The 22478-nt window shown below is 42.9% G+C and overlaps 1 long non-coding RNA gene across 1 annotated transcript; it reads right to left on the reverse strand.

Annotated features, from left to right (window-relative positions):
* Positions 1–1005: 1005 nt before the first annotated feature.
* Positions 1006–22097, reverse strand: LOC123287978 (uncharacterized). Its single transcript, XR_011503454.1, has 5 exons — positions 21961–22097; positions 17750–17938; positions 10497–10543; positions 8766–8918; positions 1006–8232 (listed from the first exon to the last, which is right to left on the reverse strand). It is a non-coding gene; the product is annotated as an uncharacterized lncRNA (long non-coding RNA).
* Positions 22098–22478: the final 381 nt, after the last annotated feature.

Consider the following 22478-nt stretch of genomic DNA (forward strand, 5'->3'; position numbering starts at 1 on the left):
TGAAAATTCATACTTTTCATGTTGCTTTGTATATTGCTAGAAAAAGAACTATGTCTTCCGACATCTGACACTTTTGCAGTATGAGAATAGGCAATCAATGGTAGACTAAAACTAAGGATTTGTGTATACATTTATGGTAATGTTTGAATTATAATGATGTTAATGTTATCTGGCTCCTAATAGAGATCCAGAAAGCTTTTATGGAGTACTTAATGTACCATTCAAATTACTGCTATTTTCTCTCCCTCCCCCCAGTTTCAGGGCCCTCTGAATTCATGTGTCGAGCAGTAAATTGAGAAGAGGCAGTAGGGAATTAAAAAGGGGACCGATCTGCTGCAGGCTGTGGCAGAGTGATCTTTTTCACTGGCCCAGAGGGTGGAGGCTCTGTGGAGGATGGTGGCAAGGGGCTGTACCACAGGGCTTCTGTGTGGACACAGCTGTCTCCTCAGTGCCCCTGCGGGGTCCAGACCAGCGCCAATGGCAACTCTGCTAATTGAAGAAGGGCTCCTGATGGTTCATAATTCACTGCTTTTGTACTCAATCAATACCTCCTTCAACTCAGTTTCCTAAACTTGTGAACAGAATGGCTCATGGTTGATTTTTTTTTATCTGAACAACATTCTCCCACCAAAAAGCACACACACACAAATTCAAGGTTGTCAGAATAAGATAACTCAGGCCAACTCTGTTCCTTTCTATCTCTTTATGAATCTGACTTCTATCCACATGCATCTCAGCATTGCAGACAGACAAACAATTTTTCCAATTCGCAATTAACAGAGCTTAAGAAAATCCCTCTGAAATTTGATCTGGGAAGAGCTATACTTCTAGTTTATAGCTAAAGAGATTGTACGCTAATTAAATTGACTTGCCCATCAGGATTAAAGCAAAAAGCTCCATGAAAGGAAAAGTCTAGAATGCATCAATGAGGAAAGCATGAAACACAACAAAATTCATTTTTTTATAAAGATTTTATTTTTTTCTCTTTTCTCCCCAAAGCCCCCCCGTACATAGTTGCATATTCTTTGTTGTGGATCCCTCGAGTTGTGGCATGTGGGATGCTGCCTCAGCGTGGTTTGATGAGCAGTGCCACGTCCACGCCCAGGATTCAAACCAATGAAACACTGGGCCGCCTGCAGCGGAGTGCGCGAACTTAAGCACTCAGCCCATGGGGCCAGCCCCACAACAAAATTCATTTAAAAATATGTTTTAGGATAAATAGTTACAATAATAAAGGTTTTCACTCAGGAGATGACTATTTTATTAATCCTAATTAAGTATCTTTTTAAAAAAACCGTTGAGCAAGAGGCTGCTTCGATCCCACGCAGACTCCAGCACTCTTTATGCAAGACCGCAGTCAGCTACGGGCTTGTAGCTCTGCTAAGAAATCTTCCTCCCCTCTCCTGCCTCCATCCCCAACACACATTCCAGAGTTTAATCAACTCCTGTGATAGTGCCTTATGATGTATGATCCACTATTTGTCATCGTCCTACTCACGCTCAAAAGTCCACAAGATGTCCACTGTCATTTTTCTTAGAAAACCAAGAAAATTCCAACTTCTCCTGTCAGCTGGGCCTAATGAACTGCAAATTTTTTAGAACTTAGATGATGGGCACATGGGGAGAACCAAATAGCATGTTCCTATATGGACAAACTACACACAGAATACGTTGAATTTTTTAAAATTAAAAAATACACAGACTCTGGGCCAGCCCCGTGGCCTAGTGGTTACGTGGTGCACTCCACTTTGGTAGCCTGGGTTTGGTTCCTGGGCATAGACCTACACCACTTGTCTGTGGCCATGCATTGGCAGTGACACACATATAAAATAGAGGAAGATTGACACAGGTGTTAGTTCAGGGCAAATCTTCCTCAGCAAAACAAACAAACAAACAAACAACCCCCCACACACAGAATCTATAACTATCTCAAAATATCAATTTTAATTAAAAAAAATAAAGTCCTGGGCCAGCCCGGTGATGCAGCGGTTAAGTTTGCACATTCTGCTTCAGCGGCCTGGGGTTTGCCAGTTTGGATCCAGGTACAGACATGGCACCACTTGGCAAGCCATGCTGTGGCAGGCGTCACACATATAAAGTAGAGGAAGATAGGCACGGATGTTAGCTCAGGGCCAGTCTTCCTCAGCAAAAACAGGAGGATTGGCAGCAGTTGTTAGCTGAGGGCTAATCTTCCTCAATAAATAAATAAATAAACAAATAAAGTCCTAAATTGTGAGTCAGAATTTTTATGAAGGTAAAGCTGTAAATATACAAACAACATTTTTCACATTTGCTTTTTAAAATGTACTTACTGAATTCAACTATATCTACACCTTAACACATTTTCTAAAGGAAATAATAAGCCACATTACTTCTCCATTACCTAACACTTTCAGATTTTGAGTTGCAAGGTCTCTTAAAATTTTCAAGGTTGTATTAGGTTTCAGAAGGATTGGCCTAAATTGAGAGGCAACATGAGAGACAATAAAACATTTTTGTCTTTGTGCCTGTTGACACTGCTTAGGGTAAAAGCCATGAGGCTGTTTTGTCATACTCCTCTCTGTCTCCCCATTCTGCCTTGTTTCTACCCAGAACCCTTTGTTTTTCTGTCCTTAATGAGCTTGTGCAGAAAAACAAAATATATGTGTGAAATTCACAAGCAGTGAATAGTTAGCATAGTGCTTGGAGTTGGGTGGGAGACGAAAGGTTTCTTTAGCATTAACTGCTATGAAGGAAATACTTCTTTGACTCTGACTTAACCTTAACTCTTAAAGGATATTAGCTGGTAACTTCTATTAGGCTCCCAGCTGTACCATCTGAGGTAGGGCCCAAATGTCAGGGGAATTTAGAACCCACATTGAGTTTATAAGAATATTTCCTTTTAATATTCCTTACTTAGATTATTTGCCAGCAGGTGTGGTAATTGAAAGGCTGTGACTAGCAACCTGTTCTACATCAGGATGCTGTAATGGATTCTACTTTCCTTAGAAATCAACATACGTGTATTTAATGCCATTAATATCTGAATGGTAAATTACCTTCAAAGTTGCTAGAACGTAAGCTTCTGGAGGGCAGGGATTCTTATCTGTTTGTTCACTAACATATCTCAAGAGACCAGAATAGTGCTTGCTCATGTTAAGTGCTGAATAGATATGTGCTGGTCGAATGAATGAAGTTGGAAGATAAAGTTCAGCTGGGTGTATTAGGAGTCTGTGTCGGGAAGTAGAAATAATGAGGCAGTTAGAATCAACCCGGAAAAGAGATGCCATTGGCTCCTAATAGATATTAATCTCTTGAGAGGGCTGGCTTTTCAAAGGGGTTAGATTTTCCTTTCAAATATGACTGACTCACAGAAATGCTGCCTGGCAAAGGAGAGATTACAGAAGCAAAAGCAGCGACATTTAAATCTGATGTCTGAACTTCTCTAATTTTAAAATTCAGCTAATGATGGTCTTTTCCCAATTTACAGAAAATAATCAAGTTGGTGAATACTGTATTTCTAATTTTGAGTTTCTCTTTAAAAAACTTTTTCTTAAAAACTATGAACAACTACAGTTTGGGTATGTGAGAAACTACCATGCAATGGCTGATTTTTTCTCACAGAGCTCAGCTAGATCAGTGTGACACCCAGGCTTCACCACCTGAACATGTCTAAGAACAGGAGAGCCACTTTTGCATTGTCCTGACCATCAGCAGCCCAGAGATGAGGGTCCTAGGATATAGCCCCTGTTCAACCCACAGCAAACCATGATCTTTGAAAAGTCAGGGTCTCTTTGTATCTCAATTTTTTTTTCCTGGTGAGGAAGATTGGCCCCACGCTAACATTGTTGCCAGTCCTCCTCTTTTTGGATTGTCCCTGAGTTAACATTTGTGCCAATCTCCTTCTATTTTGTATGTGGGATGCTGCCACAGCATGACTTGATGAGCAATGTGTAGGTCCGTGCCCAGGATCTGAACCCATGAACCCTGGGCCGCCAAAGCAGCACACGAACCCAAACACCATGCCACTAGGCCAGCACATGTATCTCAATTTCATCATCTGTAAAATGAGCTTATATCCATCTATTCCACTTATTTCCCAGAGTTCTATGAGAATCAAGAACTTGAAACAGTCATTATATGAAAACCTTTTAAAAACTATAAGATAAACAAAAAATACAATCAAGAAATGTGTAGTGTGGTTGAACCTATATATTGGCACAACACTTCACTCTCATTCCTGCCCTTACAACTCAGGGAAGTAGAATATTCTGATTCATGTCTTCTGAAAGATTCATGTATATAATCGCCTGCCTTCTACAGCTCTAATGAAACCTGGAGAGCTCTGGTGTTAGAGAAGGCAGGTTTGGCTCAATATTGGTCTGTCGATTAGTAGCTACTCCCCAAATTAAACTCTCTCAGCTCCAATTTCTCCAACTGTAACACGGGAATGACGAGCTGTTACAAAGTAAATGTAAAGTAAACAAGAGTTGCTATAAAGTGGATGAGAACTATGTGCAAGTGATTCGTAACAGGAACAATAACAATGTACGTTTGCATATTAGTGTGCTGCAGATGTGAGATTCAAACTCGGGTTTAATTTCAGACAGAGTCCTCTTGTCTTTATTCCAGAGTTAGATTTGTTCTGAGATAAACTTGATGTTTATCCCATGTGTATGGAGAAAATGTCTGTGACATTTTGGCATATCAAGTGGCATGTGCCTTATTAAAATATCATCCCTAAGGCCTCACCCCTGAAACAAGTTGTAATTAAAGAGACAATTTAGAGAATTCTTTGTGCCCTTGGGTCGTTAAGCTGCCTTCTCAGTGCCAGTTTTGTTTACAGCAACCTGTGTTAGGGCTAATATTGGCCGCCGGGTTTCCATAAACAACATCGGAAGCTGTAGCTCCTAATTAAGTTTACAGGTCTTCATGCTGGAAAGGATCAGACTGCCCCGTTGAATAGATCTGGCGACAGGCTGTCCACAGCACTTCTGTTACCTGCCCTTTCATCTCTGCCTCTCTTTGTGGGCTGCCCTAACTCCCTGCAGAAAAAGACTCCGTATTGCCAGCTTCCTGGTGCTCGCCTTTCTCCGTAGAACATGTCTACATACACGAAGCTTCTAATTTAAAAAAGAAGAAGAAGGCGGCTGTTTTCTGGAAGAAGTGAAATACTTTACTGGCCCTGGGGAGGTGGAGAGAGTGGGAAGCATATCTTATTCCTGTATGCTGCTGCTAAACTATTCCTCCTAATTTTCATATCTTCACTTGTGGGTGAAGGTACAAAGGCAACCTACTGCTTTTTTTTTTTTTAATTGTCGTAAAATATACATCACATACGATTTGCCATCTTAGCCATTTTTAGGTGTACAGTTCAGTGGCATTAAGTACATTCACGTTGTTTTGCAACCATCACCACCATCCATCTCCAGAACTTTTCCATCTTCCCAAATTGAAACTCTGCACCCATTAATCAATAACTCCCCATTTCCTGTTCCTACTATCCCCTGTATCCTATGATTTACCTTCAGTCTCTATGAAGCTGACCACCCTAGATACCTCCTATAAGTGGATCATACAGTATTTGCACTTTTGTGTCTGGCTTATTTCACTTAGCATAATGTCTTCAAGACTCATTCATGTTGCAGAACATGTCAGAATTTTACTTCTTTTTAAGGCTGAATAACATTCCGCTTTGAGTATATACTACAGTTTGTTTATCCATTCCTCCATTGATGGGCATCTGGATTGTTTCTATCTTTTGGCTATTATGAATAATCCTGCTATGAACATTGGTATACAAATATCTGCTTAAGTCTCTGCTTTGAATTCTTTTGGGTAAATTATATACCAATTCTCTGGTAATATACCCAGTAGTGGAATTGCTGGATCATATGGTAATTCTACGTTTCATTTTTTGAGGAACTGTTATACTGTTTTCCACAGCAGCTGCACCATTTTACATTTCTACCAGCAATGCACAAAGGTTTCAATTTCTCTACATCCTCATCAACAGTTGTTATTTTCCGTTTTTTTGATAATAGCCATCCTAATGGGTATGACATATCTCATTTTGGTTTAATTTGCAATTCCCTAATGATCAGTGATGTTGCACACGTTATTGCTTTTGAACCAGATATAACTCATTGGCTGGATAGTCAAGGCCCCGTAGCACTTCCTCACATCCTGTATGAGCCTGTACCCTCTCCACTTAGCTTCCCACTCTCCAGTGTTCTGCTGGTGTCCCTCTGCCTGCCACCGCTTGGCTCAACCCAACAGAAGCCAGAAGGCAGGGGGACTTTTAACTTCGTAGAAATCGGCCTCCCAGGATGCAGAGCAGGGCAGGGTAATGGAGAGACTATATGTGGAAGTCCCCCCAATGGAAACTATGTACGATTCCAATATTTTAATGACGACTTTATGTTCACCACAATATGTAGGACAATGATAGGCTCATGGTAGAAAATAATGCTGATAAACTTGAATTTTTTTTTGCCTGATGTGTTAAAGCAGAAGTCAGAATTAAGCTTGTGAACTACCTATTTTACCCATGGCTTCAAATAATTAATATGGGTAATCGGTTATAGACCCATCCCTGCCATGATAGACAATTGTTTTGCCTTTCCAGCTATCACAAGGGCCATACCATCAACCCCTCCTCTCACCATCAATGCCCAGGGTCAATAAATGGATAATTGTTGAAGGTAGATGATAGGTACATAGTCTCTCTACTCTTGAATGCATTTGAAATTTTTCCTAATAAAAAGTTTATTAAAATAAATATACCAGGCCCTACCATCTGTATTTTGTGTTGGGTAATTAATTTGGAATTTTTGGGTAATTGACATTGGATTTGTTTTTTTGTTTGTTTTTAGTTATACAATTAATTCTGCAATGACTAATGCTTAAGGCATTTTCTATGTCAATGACATAAACATAAATTATATTATAGGTCACTTATATAGTCATTTTAAGTTGTGCCTCTTACTTGGTGAGTATACAAAATAACATTTAGATAGCATTTAAATACCTCCTATAATTACACTGAAAAATCTTTCTCCGAGTTACTGAAATCGGTTTCGAATTTTGCTTCCAGATACAAAAAGTACTAGAAAAGTAGCCAAAAAAGAGACATGGACTCAACATGCTGCCAAAAATAATAATAGAACTTTAAATGTTAAACGGTTTTTTAAAAGCTCTTCTCTGGATTGAAATGCATTTACTCAAGTTGTTTTTCCCTCCATCCTCCTGTTTCTCGTTATAGAAGTGCTTTCCGGCTGACTTCCTGATCAGCTGTGGGGGGCCCAGTCCTACTGAGTCAGCCGAGTGCAGCTGTTTGGTTTGAACGTGTGGAACTAGTGGAAACCAAGGTGGAGAGTGGAATAGGGACCGAGCACTTTGGGACACTTTAAACTGGAAAAAAATTGAGCAGAAGTATTGAGTTGCTATCGTGAGGGAAGTTGATCGACCTTTATCTTTTGTAGGCAACATGAAATGTACCAAATGACTGAGGTCAAAATTGGTCTATTTGCTTTGTTTCTTTGGTCAAAACTGAGAAGATCAAGGATTGTTCTCTGGTTGGCATCATGTTCTTCTGTGCACAAGTTATTTTCTGTTACTAGTGGTTTTGCAGGCCATGCAAGGGGTAAAGGACAAGAGTTAACATTTCCGTCGTCACTTAGAAAAATGTATCAGGATATTTCATTCCAAGACATCACCCTAAGTCTGGCTGTCCCTATTCATGTGCCCAAAGGAAAACTGGCAAGGGCGTCAAGACACTGTATTGAGTATAGTAGTTTCCCTGGTCCAACCAGTTCAGCCTGGATCCTGGCAATCCTCAGCCAGTGTGGACCACTTCGTGCAGAAGGCCACTCAGGGCTTTCCTTTAGGGAAGTCAAGTCTAGGTTTCATTCAGTTTCCCCAATTTTAGGAAGATATATTTAATGCCACAACTTCCAAGCAGTCAACACTAGTGCCTGCTTTTTGAAACTTTAATAATAAAAAATTAAATTAAATGAGGCAATGTATGTAAAGTCCGTAGCAGTATCCAAAACACGGCTAACGTCAAGAAATGTTAGCTCTTATTGATGATTATCCTCGCCATAAACATAGCAAACGTTGTTCTAAATTACTTATTCATTAATTTAGGCTGCAATTATTGAGCACCTACTGTGTGTCAAGCTCTGTTGTTGGTCCACAGGGATGTAGCCGTGTATCAGTGAGGCCAGTCCCTGCTCTCATCAAATGCACATGCTATGGGAAGGAAGACAGACAATAAATTATCAAACTAAATAATTTCATTTAACAGTCGCCACGAATAAAATAAAATAAGACAATGGGATGGAGAGTGACTGAGGGGAATGGGATGAGCAGGGAAGTTGACTTAGATTGATTGACCAAGAAAAGCTTCTCCAAGGATGAGACTTGGATGATAAAATGGAGCCTGCCATGTGAAGATTCAGAGGGGGAGCACCACAGGCAGAGGGAGCAGCAAGAGCAAAGGCCCTGAAGTAGACCCCACCTCAACACTGGCTGCATTATCATATGCAGAGGATGCAAAGCTAAGTGCCTTTTTGCTGTCATGTTAACAGTTTCTACTTTCAAGGCATCTAAGTACTCAACCTGCAATCAGAATAAACTGCCACCAGGAGAGTTGTGGTCCTTTGATAAGAACTAATCCATTTGTACAAACAGTGTGGACATTTTAGTTTAACCAAGCATGAGACTGACTTCTTGAATCAGCATTGCTTAATGTCACTATTGCACATTTCACTAGGAAAACCCACCTTCGATTTGGGTAGCAGGCCCATGACTCATTGCTTCTCAAGTTCATAGACCTAAGAATCACATTATGAGATGGGATGGCTCCTGCTCTGCCAGCGACCTGCTGGAAGCTCTTGAATAGGTGATTTAGACTTGCTGGGACTTAGTCTGTTCATCTACAAAGCAAAAAGAGTGGGTTAGACCAGTGCATCTAAAACTTTAACGTGCTTTCCAATCCCCTGAGGATTTTGTTACATGTAGACTCTGATTCAGTCGTGGGAGGTGGGGGTGGGTTGGAGGGGGAGCCTGAGGTTCTGCATTTCTAACCAGCTCCCAGGTGATGCTGATGTTGCCAGTTCTTGGACCACGCTTTTGAGTAGCAGGAGTTTAGATTATCTCTAAAGTGCCTTCCAGCTCTAAATCTAGGACTCTGTGTTCCAGGATTACTATGACTGGAACATCAAGTCCTTGATATAATCTCGATCACCTAAAGATCTGTGATAACCAAGACTTAGGTGAACTTCTTGCAATACCCAACCTGTGCTTCCTTCTGCTTGTCCAACCCTTGCAAGTCAAGGTCACTGACTCACATCAGCTACCTCCTACTGCAACACCTATGCATCTTAGGGCAGAGAGCGGTGAAACTCCTTATCACTGATCAACTCAAATATGATGAAGTGAGGACGCTTCAATTTGCTAAGTGTGCCAACATTCAGGCTGGGATGGAATGGTTAGTTTCCCAGAGTAGGCAAGAATAAAGGAGCATAATATTTTAATTTACATTATTTAATTAATGAATGCAATCATTGGGTGAGATGTTTTAAAAATTACACAAAATTTCATGTACTTCTGGAAGTTTAATGAAGGATGTTATTGCTGATTTTACCTTAATTACCCCTGCTGATTTTCACTTTGAGGGGGTTATTAGGCAGGTAAAAACCTAGATTCTTACAACTGAAAAATCCCTCAACTCTTCTCAGCAAGATCAGTTGCCACTTTAGCTTTTTCTCTCCGAAAGAGAGACTGAGGTGGGTGGTTTCCCATGTCTTGTCAGAAGATCTATCTCTAACGGGCAATGTGAGGGGGAAGCATGAAGACAACTCAGGAAATTACTAGTTCTTGTTAAAGACACTGCTCCATTATTTACAGTAGGGAAGAAAGAGGGCTTGATGAGACATCCTGTAATGGTGATAATGATGGCTCACAGTGAACGTCGCCACAGAGTTTTCAAAGTGTTTTCAGGAGGTAACTATGGTTATCACCATTTTATGACCAAGGAGACTGAAGGCTAAAGAGAGCTACAAACTGATGACTGGTTGAAACAGTGCCTGAACTCAGATCTTCTATCTAGTATAATTTTCAGCATGTGGCTAATGCTCTAGTTACAGAATATTAACCCAGTCTTTGCCAACTTTCTCAAGTTCACAGACACAGCACGTGGAGGAAGAATAAGAATCCGTCCAGTCCTGTTGGGTCTCAGAATGACATCCTCCATTGCCAAGCCCAGGACTTATGATTACCTTTACTGGCTTATTAGGACCACAAAAATCTATATTTCCCATCAGATGTGCTCCCCTATACAGAGTCCCCTGGGGATAGATTGAGCCTAGCCAGGATGTCAGTAAATGACCTAATGGAATTAACTGGCATTTCATTCATCCTTCAACATTTCTTTTCTCAGACATCAGTCCGAGGGATCATAGTGTCATGGGGCATCCATCAAAGGAGAAGCAAAAAAATGAAATATGACTTACATTCCCTAATCCTTCTCAGGCCATGCAGGGAACTCCCTGGTGTGCAGCTGATCATTTCAAAAAAGATACCATAAATACTGGTTAGTTGGTTCCTGCCTTTTCAATTGGCTTTTATATATTTATATTTGCTACAAAGGAATATTCCCTACCTGAAGTGAGTGAGCATACATTTCCAGACACATGACATCATTGACTATTACTCACTGACAAGCAAGGTCTCTTAGAAAGAGCTAGTAGGAAACAATTAGCAGAGGACATTGAACATGCGTCTTGGCAAAGAACTGAAATGGGTCACAAGAAAGAGAAGTATTTACATAACCATAATTTTTATCTCTTGTGGGCTCCTTATATGATTCACAGGCACCACAACAAATATTTGGAAATGCTTAAAATACATAGATAGGCAACAATATTAATAGAGAGCAAAGCCTGGGCTAGCACTGCTTTTATTGACTTTCCAAACAGAGCAGGCACTTGTAACTTACAATTATGTCTGTAGGTGAGGGTCTCTGTTAGTGCTATCATACAAAACATCTAAAAAATTAATTTCAACCCAAATGAACCAGACCAAATCACAGGACAACATCCAGCATGATATACGGTTGAATATCCCAGTTCCAGATACAGTGGAAAGCCAACTATCGATAGAAACACCAGGATTTATTTCCTTGTTTCTCTTTTCTTCTTGTTTTTAACCAGTCCTTTGTCCTCACTAAGATAATACTGGATTTTACAGGGGGCATGCTAAATTCAATGGAGGCCCTGGCAAGAACTAAACTGGCGACACTCACCTACCCGTTCTCTCCTCCCCTTCCCTATGGGCCTTAGCTGAGGAAAATGGCGACTACACAGAGCTTCCCGATGGCGGTGGGATTCTCCGAGGAATCCCAGTCTCATGCTGCCAGTGGGTCATCCCTGCCACACCTATCCTTGCGTATGATGAGAAGCAGCACCTGAGGGCAGCTTCGGATGGAGTGTGGGGAGCTGACTTCCTTCCTCTTTTGCTGACTCCGAACCTGAAGGTGATGACCACCTCACATTTCTGCTGAGACACCAACTAGAGTTTACGACGACTTCCTATTCAATTTTTTGCTGAGGTTAGAGAAATTGTGTGTGGGGGGCTGGGCAGGGGTGCGGGAACGGGATGAGCTATATGGCAGAGATGTGGGAAATGTCCTGGCAAGGTAGCGAACTTGAGAAAAAAGCAGAAGACATTTGGACCTGGCATCCTGTTTCCTTACCCCCACAGCTTTCTTCTCCTCATTTTCTCAGAGGATAACAACTACTTGTTCAGACCTAATATAGGGAGCTGGGTCCCCACAGCTGTTCACTCTCCAAATGGCCAGTGGGCATTGACATCCACAGCAGTCAAAATCTTGAGACAAGGGAATCCTGGTACCAGGGGGATGTTCTCCCATTGCAAGGACCTGGATTCCCTGCCCCCCCCCACCCGGGCTCAACCTCATCTAATCTGGTTCTAACTATAAAGACACTTTCCCAGAGAAGTAGCAGCACGAGGGAATGGTGCTCCTTCTCAAGACTTTGGCCTCCCTTTCTTGATTATAACAGTGGACAAAGGACTCTCTAACACCAGATAGGCCTTTGAATGCCCCGTCTGGGCTACAGAAAACAGATCTAGCTTGGTGAGAAGGGCTTCCTCCTCACACATGAGCTCTCCCAGACAGCCACAGAGAGATTATGTGCAGTACCACCCACTGTCTGCACACTTCTAGAAGCCCCAGGCAAGAGGGAAAACGTGTCTGGAAACAGTCAGCTTTCCAGAATTGAAGCAACTGTGGAAGAATTTCTGCTGTAACTCTTCACCCTGCCTGGTTGCAGGCTGCTGACTCGTGGAAATGGAACCACCATCAAGTGCGAATCAGAAGGAAGTGACTCTTGGCCCAGGAAGACCTGATGACCTATTCAAGTTCATTCAAGCATCTCTTGGCCTGTATGCCCTATTTTTACTTCCTCCTCTTGCTTATCTTGGGTAATCTAGAAAGGAGCTGAGAAACATAAGTAATGTTTCTGATAATGGAGATCTGGGACCCAATTGGCAAGGAGAGGCCTGATTCAATCCAGGCTGAGTCAGAGATGATAGGCAAGGACAGCAGGCATCTGCAAGGACTTGGGCAACTCATTAGGGGGGAATTTTAGGAAGAGAAGAGGGAGAAGGTGCGGTGAAAACTGGTGCCAAGGAACAAAATGACTCCACCACTGCACCAAACCAACCTTTCACACCACATGGCTGTGTTTGGAGACACACACACACAGAGCCAAATTCTGGTTGATAGGAACAGTGGGCAATAGGGGTTTTTTCTATGTTTGGGAAAGGAGGGACTAAATACCATTGCCAGCTAAGTTTCATTTCAATAAACATTAATTGGGCACCTATGAGATCCCACACAGTGTGATCAGAGATAAGAGAGAAATGAGAGAGAAACAGTCTCTATTCCCAGCCTAGGAACTGAGCTTTATAAGCTAGAACCCCAGATCCATGTAGTAGCTCCTAGCAAGTAATCCATGTTCTTGCACAAAATGAGAAGAAAGCAATGGTCTGAGTTACAGAGCAGAGAGCCTGGCTCAGGAGCAATCCAGCATCCTGCTCAAATGGGAGCCCAGTCCAACCCCAATCGAGTGGAATCTGGGTACCAGGGTGCCCAAGGCTGTGCTTATGGTTACTTTATCAGTCACTTACAAGTAGGTACTTAGGATACATCAGTGACTGAAATCGTGAACCAAACAGGAAAAACCTCTGCCTTGTGGGGTTTACATTCTTGGCGGAAGAAACTGTTCATAAGTAATAGTCATTCATAAGACTCAGTAAATTATGTGGCATTTTAGAAGATGCATGTATGGAAAGAATGAAAAAGTAGAGTAGGGTGAAGGGGTCAGAGGTGCAGCAATTTAAGAATAGGGTGCTCGGGGTAGGTCTCTTTGAGAAGGTGACGTCTGAGCAAGGACTTGGAGGGAGGACGTCCACTTGAGGAACAGACCTGTGAGTAAACCCAGGGCCTCCTCAATGGGGGTCGATCAGGCTGGCGAGGGCCTCCCACTCTGCAAAGGGAGGGCCGAGAAAGCAGGCTCTTTGCACTCCTCTCCTCGTCTGTTCTCCTTTTACAGGGCCTGGTACTTAGGAAATGCTCAATTAAAATCCAGCGATGAGGCACATTCTGGAACAGCATCTTAGGCCTGCTCTGGTTAGGGCCCCTTTCCTGGGCCACACAAGTCCCTGGTAAGACTCTGAATATAGAAAAATTGATGCTGCACCATTATAACAAGAGAGGACACTGGACAAAGCCTGAAAAATAATCGCCTCTCTTCATATTCTTGGATTACAGTCCCTGCATAAATGCTCCGGTGGGATGGCATACCCCAAACCCAATCAATGAAGAGACACATCGTAAACAGTTTTCTGTCCTAAGATTGTGATGTAATCTGGCCAAAAGCACAGGTCCTAATAATATTCCAGGGTAACTGTCTTTGGCTCCTCCCTGTATCAGACACATCTTCTATGCCTCCACAGATGTTCTCTGCCTCACCTGTGTCCCAGACCTTCGGCCACTTGCTCTGCTGCAGCAGCCATGGCGGAGACTGATTCTGCCAGGGCAGCAGTCAGGTCAGCCACCTGAGGCCCAGGGTCTCTACCATCTCTGATTCCACGTAGCCCTGGGCCACAGGGCACAAGATCTGCATCACATCCTGGCCAGGTGTTGCAAAGAGAAGTTCAGGGGGCTGGCGGAAGGGCGCAGGTAATTATACCGTTCCTCCCTCTCACGGCCCGGCCCATTCTGAGAGCAGAGAACACATAGCACATGAAGAAAAACGGTAAGAATTCTGCTTGTTCCCCTGGTCACGTGCCTCCCAAGTGTATTTCAAATGTCTTTGTTCTATGTATAAGATGCGGCCATAAAATTTCAAGATTAAGTTCCACCCGCGAGTCTCAATGCTTCAAGTTTTTCAACAACAACAAATACAAGGGACTCAGACTCCTTCCAGGGAAAAAGACCATGTGATTTCTTTCACTCCTGGAGTCTGTTTTAAAATTCCTACCTCTCACTAACCCTCTGCACCCCTCTCCCTGTTGGAAATGAACAATAATTGATGCACTCTAGGTGAGAGGCACTCTCTGACAAAAAGATACACCATTAAGACACGAACTGCCACCATGTGTGCGTGCGTGCGCATGTGTCATTTCCAGACTCACAAAAGCCTGCTAACACTTTTAAGCTCTGTTTTGAATTTTTTTCAAACTCAGATAATTTTCCAGATTTTATTCAGCTGAGTTCCTGGAACGCGCTTCGTTTCTTCCTTCGTGGACCAGCAAAGGCAATTTTCAGAACGACTCTGGCAGGACTGTTTCTCTGATGCGTTTCTTGCCCGAGAACTGTTTGCCTCCCTAGGAGCTGAATCTCACTCTTCCATGCCGTGATAAAGGTTGGTGAGAGTGAAGACTTGGTCTTTTGCACAAGAAAATAATAGGAAATCTACTTTTCACAACACGTTCCCTTCACTTGGTGCAGGCTCCCAGCTTCATGTGTTTAAATTGGACGTTTTTCGTGAAGTTTCGATGCCTTGAGGCTCACCACTGCACTCCTGCGGGTCTGGCCTGGACTCAATGAATATTCCTTTGTAGGGCAGAAGAGGAGGAAATAACTCTGCTCTGAGAGGATATACTTTTGCAGGCCTCCAGGGGCTAATTACGAAGTCCTGCTATGGAACAGGAGCGTCGCCTCCCAGGCCTCCTTCTAGGCAAGCTGGTTTATGGAGAGGATCTAAGAATAAGGCTGTGTGGAGAGGTTTCAGACAGGGATTCTGTGCTCACCTTCAGCACACATGGCTCCATGGACACTCCCCTCCCAGCCATAGCTTAGGGTTATCTCCTTTGTACAAAGAATAAATTTGAAACTCCTTAGACTGGCATCCAAGACCCTTTGTAGACTAGCTGCAAATCACTTCTTGGCCTTTAATTCCCTTCCCTGAGCCACCCTCCTCCGTGAGCAGTACAGCCATCCCAGAGCAGACTCCAAATCTCTCATCTCTTATTTCCCATGTGCCTGACTCTGGCGCTTTCCTCACTGAGATCCTGCTACCAGAAAGCATTGCTCTCACCTTCTGAAATTATTCCCACCTTTCCAGGCTCAAATTAAGTGGCATCTCCTCCAGGAAGCCTTCTCAGATACTCCTTCCTAGTTAGAATTCACTTTTGGCCTTCACTCCCTCCACACTCTGTGCCTCTTATTGGACGTATTCATGCAGATGTCTGGGGCAATTAGGAAAAACTGGGGCAAATCACACACAGCCAGTTTGAATTTCACCCCCCTTTTTTAGGAGTGAGGTGAGATGCTTGGGAGAGTGAAACACGATGGAAGCAAAGCAAAGAAAGGCTGGTGGGTTTGAAGGGGACAAAGTGTTCCAAGATATTCCAGCATACTTAGGGATGCAGTCTCCGTGTGAGAGCCAGAGAAGAGGACCAAGGTTTTAAAACCCAAGGCGTGGAACAAGAGCTGAACTTTGATCTGCATCTATGTTGGTGGTGATGTTTCACGAATAGCTGTAGCAAGAAGCTGCCTTACACAGGAAGTGCTGTCCAGAATTCTCTGTGTCTCTGGGGTGGTAATAGATTGGGGTGGCAAGAGCACTTATCACAGACAGAATGATGGCTCTTGTCTTTGCACCTGTCTCATTCACTTGGCTTTGAGCATCTTGAGGGCAGGGATCAAGTCTTACTCATTTTGATACCTCCCACATACTGGTACTCAATAAATAATGGTTAGAAAATTGAATTGAATTAAGTTGAATGAGCCCTGGTAAAGGTTTCTATCCTAATGGTCTCTTAAAAGCATCCATAAAAAAACTAGACTCAATTTTACATAGCTTTAAGAACTCTTACTTAGCTTGAATCAGCTTCAAGGAGGGAAATGTTTCTTTCAAACAGGTATGTTTGTCTGGAAATATAAAACCACCCAGTAGAAGGGGCCTTCCTCTGAAACATTATCTAAGCCCTCAGCAATTCAGTCTAGCTTTGGCCCAACAGTATGAGGGGTTTTCTCTGCATTCTTTGCTTTGAAATGTAGGTTCATTTTCAAATGTTAAAAAAATTCTGATACAGCAAATTCGTGTCCATAATTGGGGAAAATAAAAGTATGCACACGTACGCAAAATAAAAATATTCATGCCACCCAAAGATAAATGCTTTATCGACATTTTGGTGTATGACTTTCCACTCCTTCCCCTGGTGTCTCTGGACCTCCCCTAGGATCCCACAACTGAGAGGTCCAGAGCCTGACTCTGGGACTGCAGTCAGCATCCAGTCTGTCTGATTATTGCCTGGGTCTTACTTTCCATATCACCCTACTTTCTCTTTCAGGGTGCACCCCCCTCTCATTTTAGGGTCTCCCACTTTTTGCTTTCTCTCCTTTTCCTATCTGTTAAAACCTGCTCTTGGGAAAAGTTCAGACGCACACACTGTAAAGTGTAAATGAAGGGTCGGCCCCGTGGCTGAGTGGTTAAGTTCACGCACTCCGCTTCGGTGGCCCAAAGTTTCGCCGGTTCTGATCCTGGGCGCGAACATGGCACCACTCATCAGGCCACGCTGAGGCAGCATCCCATGCACCACAACTAGAAGGACCCACAACTAAGAATATACAACTATGTACCAGGGGGCTTTGAAAAGGAAAAATAAAATCTTTAAAAATATATATATATATATAAATGATGGATCAGAATTTGTGAGCTACCCATTCCAGCAGTCTTTGCCTTCAATTGGAGGTGACAGCCTTAAATGAAAGAACCGCATCCCAATTCCAAGCTATGAAGCCCTAATGAAACTCTTCCTTATATTATCTCTGGAGGTGTATTCAGGTTTGGCATCCATCAGGATCTGCCTTATTCTTTTATTATTTATTAATTTATAATGAATACTTATACATTTATTATTTTCTTTAATATTAAGGACTCTCCTATGTTCTTTTTCTTAAGAAATTCTGGTAGATTCAAAATTATGAATACAAAATTAGATGTAAAAGAATATTTATTTAGAAGAAAGCCATGCTAGTGAGAAGCTCTGATGTTCAATCTTCAGGAGCTTGATGGTGAACTCACTTCTGATTTGTTCATTGATCCTCACCCTCCGATGAAATTGGCAAGGTGCGTGCCATTAGCTCCGCTTCTCTGATAAGGAAACTGCCACCCAGAGAAGTCACATGGTCAACAAGTGGAACCAGGTAGTGAGAGACACTGGAGGTACCCACCTTAATAAACTGGAGGCAAGAAAAGTTAAATGATGTGTTGTAAAAAGACGTATTTGTAGACAAGATCTCTCGGGTCCAAGCCTGCTGTTCCTTCCAGTACCGGCGCCGTCTCACGGAACTGAGGCCGTAACTCACACCGACTGAACCTTCCTCCAGTGCTTTTTCCCCAGCCCCAAGGTGGATTGACCCCTAAAAAAACCAAAAGAGGTACTATTGTTGCAGATTTGGGTTTTTCCTATATATAAACATGGTGAAAAACAACACTAACAGTATCACCTTAATTTATAAGGAGTCCGGAGAGAAATATGGATGTGTCGTGTTTCACATGATAGGAGTGCCCAGAAAATTTCCATGCCAAATTTGTACGAAGTAAATTACATGGTAAACAGAGAACTTGCTATTTAAAGGAACTCTATAATAAAACCTTCTGTTAAAAATGAAAAGAATTCTTGTCAATCACAGAATAACATCCTAATTCCTCTTTTGACAGTTTGAGTGTTCATACCCAGGGCTTTCTTAAGGTAGAGCACAACTGCACACACTAGGAAAAATGCTGGAATTTGGACAGGCCTGGGAGGTGGACAGAAATAAAACCTGAGTCGTGGTTTGGTTTCACTTAATAAGAACAAGCTTCAACACTGTGAAAATACCTGTCAATCTTGCTAGTTTTGTTTTCAGCTCATCCATGTAAATGATGTTGTCAACAGGGCTTCCTGTCCGATCCGTAAAAGACAGCTATTCTGCCTAGTCTCTCAGAGACTCTGCTGGATTGACTGCAGTAACGGCCTGATTGTCCGCACCTCCCTGCGTCTGCGGCCTTTGCAGTTCGACTTTGTGCTCCTCTAACTAAGAGGCGGAGTCTGTTTGCCCACCTCTTGAACATGGGCTGGTCTTGTGACCTGCTTAGGCCAATAGAATGCAGTGGAAGTGACAGTGTGCCAGTTCTGAGCCTAGGTCTCAGGAGACCTCTCATGCTTTCATTCACAACCTTGGCCCCCCGGGACTGCAGTGTAAACAACCCCAGGCTTGCTTGCTGGAGAATGAGAGCCATGAGATCCAGTCCCCTCTTCCCCACCCATGGCTGCCCGAGCTGACAGCCATCCAACTGCCAGATCTGTGAGGCCATGCTAGGCCAGCCAGCCCCTGATCGACCTACCGGCTGACTACACACCATGAGCAAGCCCGGTCTAGGTCATTGGAGCCTGGCCTGGACCAAAAGAACCACCAAGGTGATCCACAGACTGGCTAAATAAAGAATTGTTTTTGTAAGGCATTAAGTTTTAGCGTGGTTTGTTTTTGCAACTAACTGATACAGAAAACAACTGTAATACATTCCCATGAAGAGTTAGCTACTTTAAGAGCATTTTCTGCTTAAATAGCAACTGAAATTTTAGCAGTGGTGGTTGATATTCCACCTGCTTTAATGTCTTGGCAAGACCTGTGAACTATGTAGTCTGAGTTTAAATAATTCTACACCATGAATATATTCACATCGAATCACTGATACATATGTTTGGCAAGAACATTGTTCTGGCAGTCATTAAAAAGCAGAAAAAGTAGAGTTTTCAGAACAAAGTGAACTCTTTTTTTGATGAATAGATCTGACTTCTCATTCACTCTAAAGATACAGTGATTTCTCTTCCAACATCTCATCAAATAATTAAGACTTTATATAGGCTGTAATTATTCACTAGAATAATAATGGGGGAAAAAAACCCTTTTATCCACAGAATAAATCCCCTACAGGCTGTTTGGCAGGCTGGCTGCCTATTTTTGTAAATAAAGTTTTATTGGAACACAGTCATGCTCACTCATTTACATATTGTCTATGGCTGATTTTGTTCAACAACTGAAGAATTGAGTAGTTGCAACAGAGACTCCATAGCTCACAAAATCTAAAATATTCACTATATGACCTTAAGAAAAAGTTTTATAACCCCTACAGGATTTTTAAAGTAAATCTATTAAAATATTTTTGGAGTAAATCTATTAAAATGGCCATTATTAAGATACTCCAACATTACAAGCTCCAGCTCAACAAAACCTAACCAATCATATTGCAGGGGGAAGTATAAGAAAGAGAGGAAGGGGTATATGGGCATATTTTCACACAAAAAAATGTAGGAATGCAACCCTTGTTGGGTCTGTTGGATGGATTTCCCCCAACTAAACTGCAGTCAGGTTATACAATTAGGCGAGCCAGTAGCCAAAAAGGATTTACACAAAGGTAAGCTCTGGTAAGCTTTGCTCACCTGTTTTTTGTAGCCCATTCATTAATCATGGCCCTTAGGAATCACTCGATTCCTTTCCCAGACCCATAGTTATGTTTCAGGAATATTAGAACTCACAGCCAGGGAGGATAGATAGCTGGGCTTGACAGACACCTTCCTAAGCTTTGGTTTTCTTGTTTATAAAATGACCACCGGTGGTGTCTGAGGTTTCTCCAAGGTTGGACACGTGATTCTGAGCTGGCTGATGGTTGTGGTGCTGCTAAGGTGGCAGTGGTTGTGGCAGCTCAGAGTACAGCTCCACAAAAGCCATCCAGTTGCTGCACAGGCTGTCTTGGGTCCTGCAGACCTGCTGACCCCAGCTCAGCTCTTCGAGGGGGCCCTGAGCCTCAAGCTCTAGCAACCTCGCACTGCTTGAAGGAACAAGGTACCTGCTGGTGCCTCAGTCAGTGAGGCCACAGGTGTGTAGATTGCAAAATGGTGGTGCCACCAGCTTGTCCCAAAAAAGCAACAGGAAGTATATCTATCTGGCAGGAAGGGATTGTGTACCCCCAAGTGTTAGCAGCGTAACTCTGGATGGCAGAAATGCCGGTGCTTTTAATTTTCTTGTTCTTACTAATGTGCATTTTCTACAATGATGCACATGGTGTAAAAAGAAAAAGAAACAATAAAAGGTGTTTTTCAAAGGACCTCTGTGCCATCGCTAAGGCAACAGGGATGATGGGGGCAGACTTTCCAGCTACACAATATCTGTTCTGAACCATGACCACTTCTCTTCCCCCTCAAATGCAGCCTTGATGCTTGTGATGCTGCACATAAAGGGTGATCTGTCTTGGGCCCCTCTCCGTCACCCCAGGCCTAGCCCTCTCCCTGTGCTTGGGAATATTTTGATTCTGCTGGGACATGGACTCCAAACCTGCCCGGCCATTAGAAACACCTGAGGAAATTTAAGGTAAAATATTATTGCCAGGGCCCAGACTGGGTTAGCAGCTCAGGACCAGGGCTTGAGTAATTGCCTTTTTAAGTTCCTCAGGTGGTTTCAGTGGTCAGCTCAGTTTGCGGCCCAGATCCCCGTGGAACCACAGCCAGAGTGGGGTCTGACCTTGCTGGGAAGGTAACCCCAGTCTCATGAGGGGCCTTATGGAAGTCACCAAGAGAAACTTGGCAAAGGGATTGATTGATGGGCTACCTCTTGTCCATCACTTTTTTTCCCTTTAAACCTTTTTTTCCCCCTTTATTTTCTTTATTGATTAAGAGCCTGAACTCTGTAACCATTCTGCCTGCCTCCAAAACTTAATTCTGCCACTTCCTAGTCGTGTGACTTTGGACAAGTGTCTTAACCTCTCTGTGCCTCAAGCTCTCTTACCTGTAAAATAAGGATAATGGTAGTATCTACTTCAGAGAGTTGTTGGGAGGATTAAATAAGTTAACATATAAAGTGCTTACAGGAGTGCCTGGCATGAGGCAAAGCTCACCACTGCTGCCTATTTTTATTATCGTTTGACATTATCTATCTATCTATCATCTATCTATCTATCTATCAATCTATCTGTATTTTTGGTTCAGCATGCCTCCCTAGGCAGTCTTGCCTTGGCCTCCTTCCCAGAGATACAGGACAGATGTGGGGCCTCTGTGTCCTGACAATGGGTCTACTGCTGGGGACCAGGGACAAAGAAGCTCCATGTCAAGACAAATAGAAATAAGGGCTACCCACCCCAGAGCAAGCTCTTCTTTCCCAACAGTATGACTGGCCATTTGGAAGATGTCCAACATTTTAAGATGTAATTATCAAAACAACAGACCCCAAGCAATTGGACAAGCTGAGAAGTTCCATCACTTGCCAAGTTGCATGTTACAACGGTGGAGTTTTCAGTTTAGTGAATTCCTTACTCCTGTTCACGCTGTGGGTTAATAAACGACCACAGCCATGGCTGATCACAGAGAGAGGGGAAAACAGCTTTCCACCAAGCTGTCAACTCTTACCTGGAGCAATTTGGGATGGCACAGCTCCAGAAACTGCAAAAAGCTGCCATTAACAGTGTCAATGTCGTCTGTTACACGCCCAGGAGCTGTGCTACTCGGTGGCTGCTTTTTTGAAGCTACATCTATTAGGAGCCCACAGTGGATCAGTTATTTTTAGGCACCAAGAATGATCCTTTCTATTCCCAGGATGGCATTGGATACTTCACCTGATGATTTAGTGAGCACACTTCATAAAAATAGCACCATTATCTATATTTACAACCCAGAAATTTCTAGTGTCACCTCATGTTTGGTAGCTTTGTTTGGGATTTACTAGATGCCCTCAAGGATAAATAAATGATGACTGGTACGGAGAATACCCCTCTAGGCGCTTACAGTTAGCCATCGACGGGGCAGAAAGAGCACAAGAACTCAAGTGAGACCATCTGAGCATGAGGCCCAGCTCCAAATTTTGATCTCTGTAGGCAAATTTCTTAATCTCTCTGAGGTTGCTTCTCGAACCAGGAATAATAGCCACC

Source organism: Equus asinus, chromosome 1, assembly GCF_041296235.1.
Source record: "Equus asinus isolate D_3611 breed Donkey chromosome 1, EquAss-T2T_v2, whole genome shotgun sequence".
NCBI classification, from domain to species: domain Eukaryota; kingdom Metazoa; phylum Chordata; class Mammalia; order Perissodactyla; family Equidae; genus Equus; species Equus asinus.